This window comes from Gavia stellata, chromosome 1 (assembly GCF_030936135.1).
Source record: "Gavia stellata isolate bGavSte3 chromosome 1, bGavSte3.hap2, whole genome shotgun sequence".
Taxonomy (NCBI): Eukaryota; Metazoa; Chordata; class Aves; order Gaviiformes; family Gaviidae; genus Gavia; species Gavia stellata.
In genome coordinates, this window is record NC_082594.1 from 14023683 (window position 1) to 14035941 (window position 12259).

Here is a 12259-nt window from a genome sequence, read left to right on the forward strand (position 1 = left end):
TTTGTGCAGCCAATTATTTTCTTCAAAAATCACTGCCTATCTTTTACTTACACTCTGCAATTGGTTAAGAAAGAACAGTGAAATATCCCAGTAATAATAGTATTGCCCAGCTAGCTCTCCATGTGGCAAAGAAAAAGAATACATTATGCTCTGTTTAAAAGAAGAAGAGAGACTGAATGAAAAGAAAAGATGTACAAAACAAACAAGAGAAGAGCTCAGAAACAATTTAGACTCTGCAGATGTGCTGCATCTGTTTGCTTGCCCACTGGGGACACTGAGACAGAAAGATTAAGCCATTTATACGGAGATGGTTCGACAACTAGATCAGATATGCAAAATGCAGCTAGGTTGATTTAAAGTTTATAGCAATGATAATACTGTAACAAAGGGCTGAATATAATTCACTGTCTATGCATTAAACATTGAACCATAAACCAGCTCATGATCTTACAGTGATGGAGTAAAACCAGAACTGACCTTACAAAGGATACACACAATCAAATGAAATTTTAACCTGTTTAAAAGCTGCATGCCACTTTGCTTTCAATGAAAGATAAAACTGGTACTCATACATATACAGTCCATTCCTGATTACATTAAAGGAAAAGGTAAAAATACGTCCTTGCAGAAATATTGCTGATGTGAAGTTAAAAAGAAGGAAGCAAACATAAAAAGTTGCCATTCAAAATAAATGTGTACCTTGACAAGAACTCTAAGTACAAGTGAGCTAAAAGCAAAAGCAACGTAGCCCAGTGGGTATGGCATGTGTGCCTTATAGTAGTCTTTAAAAATAACCCTGATGTATAAACTTCACAAGGGAAGATTAAGGCCATAAAGTCCAGTCTTTATGACTTAAAAAAAAAAATCTGTATTTCTTTTAATTCCATCTCTACTTGTAAAATCAAGTAACCAATGAAAGTCACCTCTTCACAAGTAATTCCTCACTATTGTCACAAATAACTATAGTATGTAAAAGAATACATTTATTAGCAAAAATGCTTCTGGCTTTAACATTCACTTTGGAAATATTGAGAAATGGAGCCTCATAAGTTATTCATAAGATCAAAATTAATGCAGTCACTATTCCTGGCTTCTGATTAAATGCTGTCGTGTAACCTAGTAACACTGGAAATAATGACCAGATGATAATTTTCTGCAAATTGAGTCAATGAAGAGAAGCTTTGATATGTCAAGTTGCAACGTTACTTGCCCAACAGAAATATGCCTAGACACCCATCCACAGTTGTGGAGACAATTTTCTTCTGTGTTTGTACAGGATAGTGTATGCAGACCAAGTCCATTTCTAATGATGGGTTCATTCTCACTCTTTCACTACGATGGTTAAGACAGTGGTAGATGGTGATGAAGAAACAGAAATTTACAGTCTTAGAATAATGAAAAAAGGAATTGAAAGTGAGGGGGGTTTTTTTCAGCTCATCCTCACCGATATTAGTGGACAGAGTTCATTCAACATGACATTGAGCTGTAAATCCTTTGACAGACTTCCATATAGTATACAAGGCCACAAAAGTGTATAAAACTGTGCCACTCATCACTGATAACTTATCTTGCTAGAGGCTTCAATATAAAAGACAAGCAAAAGACACAGAGAAAAAACTCATATTAGTATTGCCAAGATTTAAGACTAGAGTTGTGTAAGAACCCACAGAAAATTCCAAAATTAAACAATTCCTCTTCCCCATGGATCTAAAACAAATACAGGACAATTTCTAAAAATTAACCAGAAAATACCTGGGATAGGAAAAATAAATAAATACAAAGACAAATTAGTAAAGAAAAATGCGCACACACATATCTTTGCACACCACACAGGTTCAGAAAGCATAAACCAGTGAAATGGAGTCACTGAAGCAGAGAAAAATCTCGGAGAATAGGAACTGAGTAACTGTTGTTAATGCACAAGTTAAAAAAAAGAGACCTAATTACTTGTGGAAGGCAAAAAAAAGCAAGGAAAGAAAAGTATAGAAGGGCAGAGAAGTATTAAGAAAGTTGTCATTGCCACAGGGGAAAAAAAAGAAAAGAAAAGAAAAGAAACGAAGGATTAAAATCGGCCTAGATCCTGAGGGTAGCCATTAAAGGCACAGAGCGGGAGCGCGCACTGCATACACGGAGGAGTACGAGGCGGCCGAGGAGCACGAAAAAGGCGAATTGGAATGAGCGGCGCCGCCAGCCCGGCCCCGGGCCCCGGGCTCCGCACCCGCGCCACCGCGCGGGGCCCGACGCGCAGCGCCCGCGGGGGCGGTGCTCCTGAGGGGCGCGGTTCGCGGCCCGCGCAGTGCCGGGGCGGAGGCGGGGAGGGAGGGAAGGAGGGCGCAGCGGCGCGGAGCGCACCGCCGGCGATGGGGCGAGGCGGGGCGATCTGTTGAAGCGGTCTGCGATGACAAGCGGAGGGGTGATGGGGCCGGGAATGGGGGGGCAGGAGCTGCCGGAGCCGCGGCGCTGCAGCTGCCGCCCCGGGCTCGCTGCCCCTGGTGTTTTTCCACTCACAGCCGCCGTGGTATAAAGGCGGAGGTCGCGCGGGTGCGGTGCGGTGCGGTGCAGGCAGCAGCCGCGGCTCCCGGCGCCCTGCTGCAGGGCGCGGAGTGGAGGGAGGGTCATCACTGCTGGAGGGGAATAAAATACATTGAAAAAAAAAAAAATCTACCTGGCAGCGGGGTGGGGAGGGGTGTGGGAAGGGGAGGAGGAGGGCAGAAAGTGGTTTCTGGGGAAAGCGGGCGGCTTAGGTTAGAGAGGAGTAGCAGGTCAGGGGAGAGCGCTCGCCAAGTCGCCCTCTTGCCTTCACGCCTGGGGGCAGAGTGGAGAAGAGGAGAGAATCAGGGAGGAAGGCGGCGAGGAGCAGGAGGAGGAGGAAAGGACAGGGGGGCCCTGGGCGCTTAGGGGTAGGGGCGAACGGCGGGCGGCAGTGCGCGATGGCAGAGGCGTAAACACGCAGATCGTGTACACACAGCCACGCGCCCAGCCCGGCGCGGGCAGAGCCTCCGCCGCCCCCGCGGGACCAGCCGGGGGAGGTGCCTCGGTCCCCCCGCGGGGAGGGGGCACGGCGGGGCCGGGAGGGGCTCGCGGGAGCTGCCGGCGCGGATGCCTTCACCTGGGTCTCTTCATCAGTGAGCGAGGCGAGGAGGAGAGGCGGTCGGGTCTGGAGAAGTACCTCTGGATGGTTTAAAAAAAAAAAAAAAAGGAGAAAACCCCAACTCTGCAATCCTCTGCTCCCCACAGGCTCAGCACCATAAGGGACTGCTATATTTGAGGCTGTCAGGAGGATGGCAGAGACAGACTGAGAGTCAGGGCGAGAGAGAGACGGTGCCACAGCAGCGGTAAGTGTCTTTGCCATTCCCCCAGCCAGGCACTGATTTCCCTGGTTAGACTTTGGAGTGTGTGCAGATTATTTGTTGTAATATCCATCGCGGCATCTCTGTGAGCAGTCTGCTGTGAAGCCAGCAATGGTGAGAGATCCCATTTTTGGGCTCCTACTGCAGGTTTTGCTTTTTGTTTTGAATGTTACGTTGAAATTGTTGTCATAATTGAGCAGAAAAGTTGAAGGAGAAATTACTGTGATCTACTGTATGTTTCCTGTCATTGAACTAGCTAGCAAACTACTGCAGTGAGTGAGTTGTGAAGAGAGATGTGAGGCTTTTAGAACAAATGCATACTCCAGAGAAAGAATGCCTATTTTAATGTGTGAATTTTTTGTTCGGGAGAGCTACCGTGCTTGAGGGTGAAACGGAAAATAATCTAGCGTATTGAGTTTATAGTGATGCACTAAAAGTTGTGTTGTTATGAAGTTCAGAATGGTACTTGGCTTTGGGATAAACAATTATCTCTGGAATTAGAAAAGTACGGTGCCTGGACTATTCTCCTTTGCTGACAGGCAGAGGAGATGGAATTACAGAAAGATGCACTGATTTTTCCTCTCTGATGTGAGGACAGTGGATAAGACTATGTGGAACGTCTATAAGCCGGCTAGAAGATTAACTGAGAGTTATTTCTGTAACATAGAGCATGAAACTGTGTTTTTAAAATTTTTATCTTAGAAAAAAAATTGGCATCCATTACTGTATCTGTATTTCTTTGGATGCTTTGTTTCATTCCTGTTGAGCACAGAAACTTCATAAAACAGAAGTTACACAAGATAGTGTAATGTGACTACTTAGGACTAAAGTTTTGTATGTGTTGCAATATTTCAGAAATTTAACATCATGCTTTTGCAAAGTTTGTTCATTTTTTTAAATTTAAAAAGTAATACCTTCCTTGAATGACACATTTTCAGAAACATTTTTTAATGAAGGACCTGATGCCAAATTTTTCTAAGGCTTTAACAGCATTCCCCTAGTCTTCAGTGAGCTTTGGATCAGACCCTAAAGTTTGAAACTACAAATAAATTGCGTGCTCGCTGTTAGCCGAGAGCTAAGGGGGATTCCTGATAATTAAAATTTGGATGACATTTTCAAATTAATAAAAGTGCAATTAATTATTGCTGAGTGATACAGAACTCCTTCAGAAGTACTTTATGGCAATCAATATTAACGCAAAATCAGTTCATCGTGATTAGTATTATTGCAGTTGATATAACAAGAATTAGCAATAATTGGGCCATTACTTCAAAATGCTGTCAAAATATCTATTAGAATTCATAAAAATAACTTTTTGTAAATTGTCTTTTATTACTATAGCATTTATCTGCAACGTTTCAAGTAAAAAAAAACAAAGAAGAAACCAAAACCCTTTCAATATCTATCTTGTTGGGAGGGAAGATTCTTATTTACTAGTGTGAGGTATACTAAAAGGAAGACCAAAAACTATAGCAACTGAGGAATATTTCATGTACAGTGGCCCTCTATGTCAATATACTTTTAACTATGTGAATGATTAAGAGATGTTGTTAAGAAGACAAAGTCTTAGAAGTCAACAAATATATAAAGGAAGGAGGATGAAGTGTTAAGCATTCTTGAAGGTGCTAACAGCTAAATAGTTTTAAAAGTGGACTATTCAACATGCAGTTCTTCTGTTTCATACACTCAGAAGGCAAATGCCCATGCAAAAAGTCAGAACTAGCAGAGCATGACATGAAAGTGTGAAGATAGCTATGGATGGTCTGGAGACTAAGAGTGTAGATTTTACTTTTATTGGTCAATATGAAGCTGAAGGTCATACTTTGAATTCTAGGTTAAAATGTAAGGGGAAGGGATCTTAATTTCATTTTATAATGAGGGCAGATGTACAAAGAGTGAAAACAGAAAATAAAAAAATCTGACTGGCTGAATTATAGCTGAGAACTTGGAAGAAAGCAGCTTTGGAAACAGATCTTGAAAAAAAATATCCTAGCAGCTAAGATAAAACGTATGATTAAAAACGCTGCTGTTAGGAAATAATAAAGGGTAACTTTAAGAAATGCATAACTTAGAGGACTGTCAGCACAGATTCAGTACAGGAAGGTCATGACTGGCAAATTTGCTTGAGTCCCCTGAATAAGTTGCTGACATGGTAAACTATTGGGGAATCGGTGATATGATTTATGGGGGTTTCAGAAAATGTCCAGTTCTGTGCTCCACAAAATATTGATTTGGGAAGTAAATTTTGGAAGGAGTGCTGGAATGAATTCAAACCTGACTTAGAGATAGGGACCAGAGGGTGTCAGTAAAGGTAAAGAGCTCTGGATGAAAGGAGGAGGTTAAAAGTATGATGCTTTAAGTGACAGTCTGAGATCCAGTTTTCTTTCTTGCTTGTTATAAAGTTGGCACGTTCAAAAAGAGTAAATATTGCTCGCAATACAGAAAAATCTGTTCCACTGAACAGATTCAGCACACTGAAAGTTTTCCGATTAGGTTAATGATAGGAATATTTAAGTAATTAATGCAAGTCTTTACTAAAGGCATCATAGGAAACTATATGTTAAGAACATACATGCCAAGGGACTGGCATTGAGCCATCTGAGGTGATTGGTTCAGTGGCATTGAAAAAAATAGATCTTCTCAATGATTTTGTCTTTCTGCGTGTTGCCTGCAACACAGATTTCAGTTCCTCTGAATTCACTGCATACTTTGCCACTGTTGGTCTGTTCCCTCCATATGCTCCTGCTAACCGCTTCTGCGTTGCACTTTCTCTCAGTTTCAGAACCACCTCAGTCATTTGAACAATTCCTTGTACTCTAAAATACTAAACTGAAATCCACCACAGTTTGTACTGCGTTCTTAATGCCTGAGAATCAATGTCAAATAGACATTTGCTTGCTAATATTATATTGGTAGGTGTTTCACAAAATTAATTTTCCTCCTTCTGTATGTAGCTTCTCTGATGTTTTTTTCAGGGTCTGTTGCACCCTGTATTATCAACTTCTTAGCATTTTACAGAGGAAAAATACTTTGTCTGGAAGTGAGGGAGTCCCTACAGAGTTTTATCTTCTGAGCAATTCTGATCAATAACAGTACATTAGGGGCCGGTGCCTTTTAAACAATTAGGAAATTGTTAAAATTGGTGAGATAAATACATTCTGATTTTACTTAAGATTTCAAAGCCTTATAATGTGTATATATGTACATACATCTGTGTTTATACACACGCATATACTATATATTAGAGTAATGATTCTGTGTCTTTGCAAGCTGGAATGGAAGCAACAATAGCATATTCTGGTTAGTGGAAGGAAATATAATCTGTTTGTTTTTATAACAATTTATTGGCTGATGTATGAAAATATCCCAAAGTGTATGAATCATAAAAAATGTGATCTTTGCTTAAATGCCGCTTTCTAAAAAAGAGTTCAGGATCATTTCTCACTGTACTTTATAAAGGCCACAAATCAAGTTTTAGGTGTTGCAAGTGGATGCATAACAAGGGACTATGATGCCAGATTCTGTATGCTGTGAATATAATGAAACATTAGAATTACCATCCATGTTACAGCTGATATTCTTGATCACACATGCCCATACTTTGTGTAGTCATGCGCTCAGACTAGCTCCTAAGCTTACAGAGCCATGAGGTTATGTCAGAATGACAGAGTAATTCATGCTGTCATGTAGTAGTTATCAACACCATAGTTCACCTCTTTACATCTCCTTCAGGACCAAACTTATGTGTCAGTCTCGGGAAAAATTGATAACTCTTCTCCATTCCCATACCTAGAAACAGAAAATGCATCAAACTCTTTCCATCCATCAGAAACCTCTTTTGGGAGTTTCCTTTTTCAGTATGCTCTTAAAGGTTTTATTGTAAATAGTGTTAAACCGCGATGAGTTCTTTGGAGAACCTTCTGCTGCTGGAACTAAAAGCAGACAAACATTGAAGGTAGTTCATTGCAGTTATTGAGAGGGGTAAAGGATGACAACTTTCCATTCAACATACAGGGAGTGTGGCTTCAGCCTCCTTGTGAGTGAGAAATGCTCAGTTTTTAATAGCCAGAAGCTTAAGGTTTACTAGATATCCGATGGGACTCCTAGCCTGCAAATCATCTTGATTGAGACTAAATGTATGGCTTTGTAATTGATGTAGACATAGTATCAGCTCAGTCTTTTGGGTGTCTTCCCTTCCCAAATAGCATCACTTCCAAGAATTCATGAACCCCATTTTATTTTTATTGGTTTTATAGTCTTTGTTAAGGATGTGAGGGACATTGCCCTGTGGCTGTAACATTCCTGCTGCAGGTTGTAACCAACCTGCTATAGCAATGTATTCAACCAACAGTAGTAGCGACACAGATGGGCAGGTAAATGAAGAAGACTTTATAGTCATAGTATCAGAAGAAGCTGATCTAACATCATAACCTCCTCATAATATTATTTTGAGAAGACATTCAGACACTAGACTTGAAAAGTAATTCTTGCTTAGCCATAAAAAGACAAATCCAGAAGATGTGTTTGTTGCAATAATCTCCCCAAACATGCGCTCTCAAAGCTAAGTAGTAATTGGCAAGCAGCTTAACAGAAATTTACTTTTGGAAAAGTCATTAATTATTACCTGTTTAAGTACCCATGCATTATCTTTTCTGAAAGATGGCCAGTTATCCCCATTAGCTTACTCCAGTCTTTCATATACTATCTACTCTCAGTTATTTGCAGGTCTCCACACAGACCTGGAGTGTAATGAACAAAACTGCATGAAAATGCGTCAACAAAGTCACGGTATATATTTTACCTCTTCGTCTGAGAAGGTTCTCACAGAGAACATTTTCCAAAAGTTAAGTATTATAGTCACTCAAAAAAATTATTCTGGACATGCTGGAACACTTTTGTGACATTCAGCACTGTTGGTCTAGCAGAGTCATTCAGCTTTGTCATGTTCATATTACTGTGATGTAATCAGGATTATTCATTTATCTTTACATTTTGTCATTTATTCTTGTGATGGCTTGGACGGGAGACAAGATGGACATATTCTGAAATGGATGGGATAGAAAATACTGAGAATTTCATGAACTGTCTTGTTCCTGTGTAGGAATTTCAGTATGCCTAGCACACAAAAACACAGTTGTATTCCAAAGTATTTGAAGTGCTGGACATAGAGTCAAATTCAAATTCCATTCCGTTTGGGTTTTTTATGCTTACTAATTTCCTTTCCACAAGCATTCACTGTCTGGAATATTATATTTATACAGCCCACTTTCTGGACCGAATTAATGGTACCAAACTATGGATCAGAGGTTGCTCATACACACTTTCAAAGCTGAAAAAAAATCAGGTATAGTTTTATACCTGCTATTTAAGTTACTTTGACGTACAGTTCACCAACTGCAGATATAAATTGTAGATTTTTCTATTATGGCATAACTTGTAGGTACCTCTATTTACATATATTTACAAAAATGCAGATGCCCCAACTGTCTAATTCACATGACAAGTCCATACTAAATAGTATTTAGATTAGAACTTTGATTGCCGTAGAAGATCTGTTGTTTTATTAGCAAGGTCCTCTGACTCCATTATAAACCTTACTATTATTATCATCATCATAGCAACTAGGCACTATAATCATAAATCAAGATTGCATTGTACTAGGAGCTGTAAACACAAAATGGTGTCTGCATCAAAGAACGTATGGCTTAACTCAAGAGCTCTTCCCTTTTTGCTGTTATTTGTGACCTGTGAAATGCTTACATCTAAGGGAAGACATCTGTGTTTTACAGCCATGCTACCAGGATCACGTACGGATTTCTTCAAGATCAACTCCCACACCAGAAAAAAAAACCAAGATGTGATCTGCAACACTATGACATGCGTAATGATCACACATACGTGCTATAAAATATCTTGCAAATTTGTCTGAACACTGTACCAGCAGTCCACAATTACTTCTGAAATGTGTACTTTTTAGACCTCTTTTCTAAATTAATTCATTCCTCAAGTTTCCAAAATCTCATGCAATCAAATCTTATTGAAAACAAGTATATGGACTTTCACATGAGATTTTATTATAAGTTCTCCTTATTAAAACTTTTTCTTTGTTTTTGTCAATCCAAAAGTCATGAGTTAAAGAAACCAAATAATCTACCCATTCTTGTGCCATGGCCTTATGCTTTGTTTGGGTTTTGACTTCTGCACATCTGAGGTGATACAAGCTCTTGATTTCTCAGTCTCGTGCTATGCAAGATGCTCAAAATGTTCTTACTCCCCTGAAACATATGCAGTGTCATGTATTATTGCTTACATAAAACTCAGCTCAGGGAATCTGGGGATAAAGCCATGGCTTCTCTGATGTCATAACATCTCTGTGATGTGTGTGTGCACAGCTTCTCAACTCAAGAACAGTTCTGTAGTATTTCCTCTGGACTTTGGGGAGGCAAGTTGGACATTGAAATAGCTTCAGGCTGAGAAAGACTGACTGTTACATGGTTTTGAGAAGAGGCATAATTGAAAACATAGAACAGATCAGATAATGAGGGAGGATAATTTAAGAGGACCATCGGCACACAAAGAGATAATTTTGAAAACATGATAGATAGTTGAAATGTCTGCAGTCTTGTTTTCCCCTCTGCATATCACAACTGACTGATTGCTAACACCTAAGTATTTATTTGCCTTATCAATCACTTTGTGCCTGAGTCATTCACTGATGGGCATAATCCTCTGTCTGTGACTTCACAAGGCATCTCTGGAGGAAATGTGAATGTTATCAGCAACGAATTGAGACATTACTGAAGGCAGCAGGTAGGAGGAGGATATTTGCACAAGGGGCATATTAATCAACACAGGAGAAAATATGCATCATCAAAGTAGCATAATTCAGTTGAATTTGGATTGAATTCTTGCATATTTTCTGCAAAGTAGAAGTAAGACAGACTGGTTGATCAAGCCCTGCAAAAAGCAAAGCCCTTTTGTAGAAAATAAAGAAGAAAGGTTGAGCAAGTTGAGAAGCATAAAGTGTATGGGAGTACTAAAGATTATACCCTTAAAAGGTCATTTACCACGAGAAATTACTTGTTCAAAATTACTTGTTCTGTTATGTCTGTAAGTTTTCATTAAATATCCATAAGTTACTATCAAGATTCCTTCTCTGTCAAGCTTTGCAAAATAGTTCTTTTGAAACAGCATGACTTTAGTTGTAAAGGCAATTAATAAAGCAACGTAAAGGAATTTGCTAAGAATTTCTTCTAAAACTTACAAAAATATGTTGAAATTATAAACAATGTCAGCATGATTATATAGGATTATAGGATCTGTAAACAAGACTCAAGTATGAGAAAAAAAGAGACCTATCGTAGTTTTTTGTTATTTTGCTTCAAGAGAAAATGATTGTATGACTTCATATGTGACATTCTGTATCAAATAAAAGCTGGCATATAAGACAGTATAATCAGTTGAACAATTTTAATATTTACTAAAAATATTGTCTATTTCAACAATTGCGTGTGTTATCTAAGATATGCTGAAGGTAGCAGGCTGTTTTGCGGGGACTGGTTTAAAGTCAAAAGAATGAGAGTTATGAGAAACCTCTCTAAAAGAAGTTGTGGACACGCTTGCTTTTTGTAACCTACAGGAGTGTAACTAAGCAGCTTAGGGGATCCCAAGTATTTCTCTAAAAACTACCTGTAGGTGGTATAATAAGATCTGGAATATTTTGTCAGTGGAAGAAACAGACTGTAAACAGGTATATGCAAGGCAGTGAGTTTGGACTTTTTGTTATTCTGGTTTTATTGCAGACTTGTTATGAGGTAACAGAGCTAAGCAAATACAAAGGTTTACCTTTCATTGCGCCTCATCTTGTTCTTTGAAGTGGCTGAGAAAAACTTCATCCATTAACTTGAGAATAAAAATTAAACCAGTCAAAACTAACTTCCAGGATCAAGCACACTGGACATAGAGTTATTTTATTTCTTTATACCATATGACAGTTTTTAAGGCACCTCAGAAACATAGGAAGAAATCTTTTTTCCTTGTTGAAGAAAACAGTCCACCAGTTCAGTCAATAGAAACTTGGGCAGACTATGGACAGAAGGTCCTATCACAAGGGATTTTTTTTTTGTTTTCTATTAATCTTTATTTTGAATTTATTAGTTACTAGTGTATAAAAATATGATTGGATTTTGTGACTTTAGTTACAATGCTTTTTTTCTGTAATGCAGTCTATTTTATTGCCATTTTCTTTTGATTTCCTCATCACCTGAGATTTTCCCACATGTTGGCTGGCATGAAATTAGTTTTCTTAATTTGTATGCTTGATTTGCCTTTTCTGTAATTTGGATTTTATTGCCAATGTCAGACGAAGAAGAAGGAGATGAGGGAAGTATTGAGAACACAACCCTTCATCACTCCCATTGCCAGGTATAAAGGCAGCGAATAAATGTATTTTGTTAATGCAGTAAAGTCAGAGTCCTTGTGGCTTGAGGTACATTAAAGAGACTCTCTAGCACTCCAAGGACTGCCAAATAAAATGATGCTGAGGGAAAAGAAAGAAAAAAAGAAATGAAAAAGAAGCATTTTCACATAAAATTCACATCGCGTTTAACAAGCTTAAGAGAAAAACACTTATCCAAAGCTGAAGCACAGGTCACTACAGCTTGAGAGTCAGGCTTTCCACTGAGGGGCTGTAAACACAGGTTGGGTAGTACAGAAATGGTGGGGACCATGTGGTGATGAATCCCCCTTTCTCTGCTCAGTACTAAGCGAGGGGAAGAAGGGGAGAGTCCACATAAATTATCCTCTTCTGCACCACAGACCTGGACCTGCAAATGGGCAATCCCTCTGCTGGGAATAAGGAGGGTCACGCAACACACACACACACACACAGAGCACTGATTTGGATTATT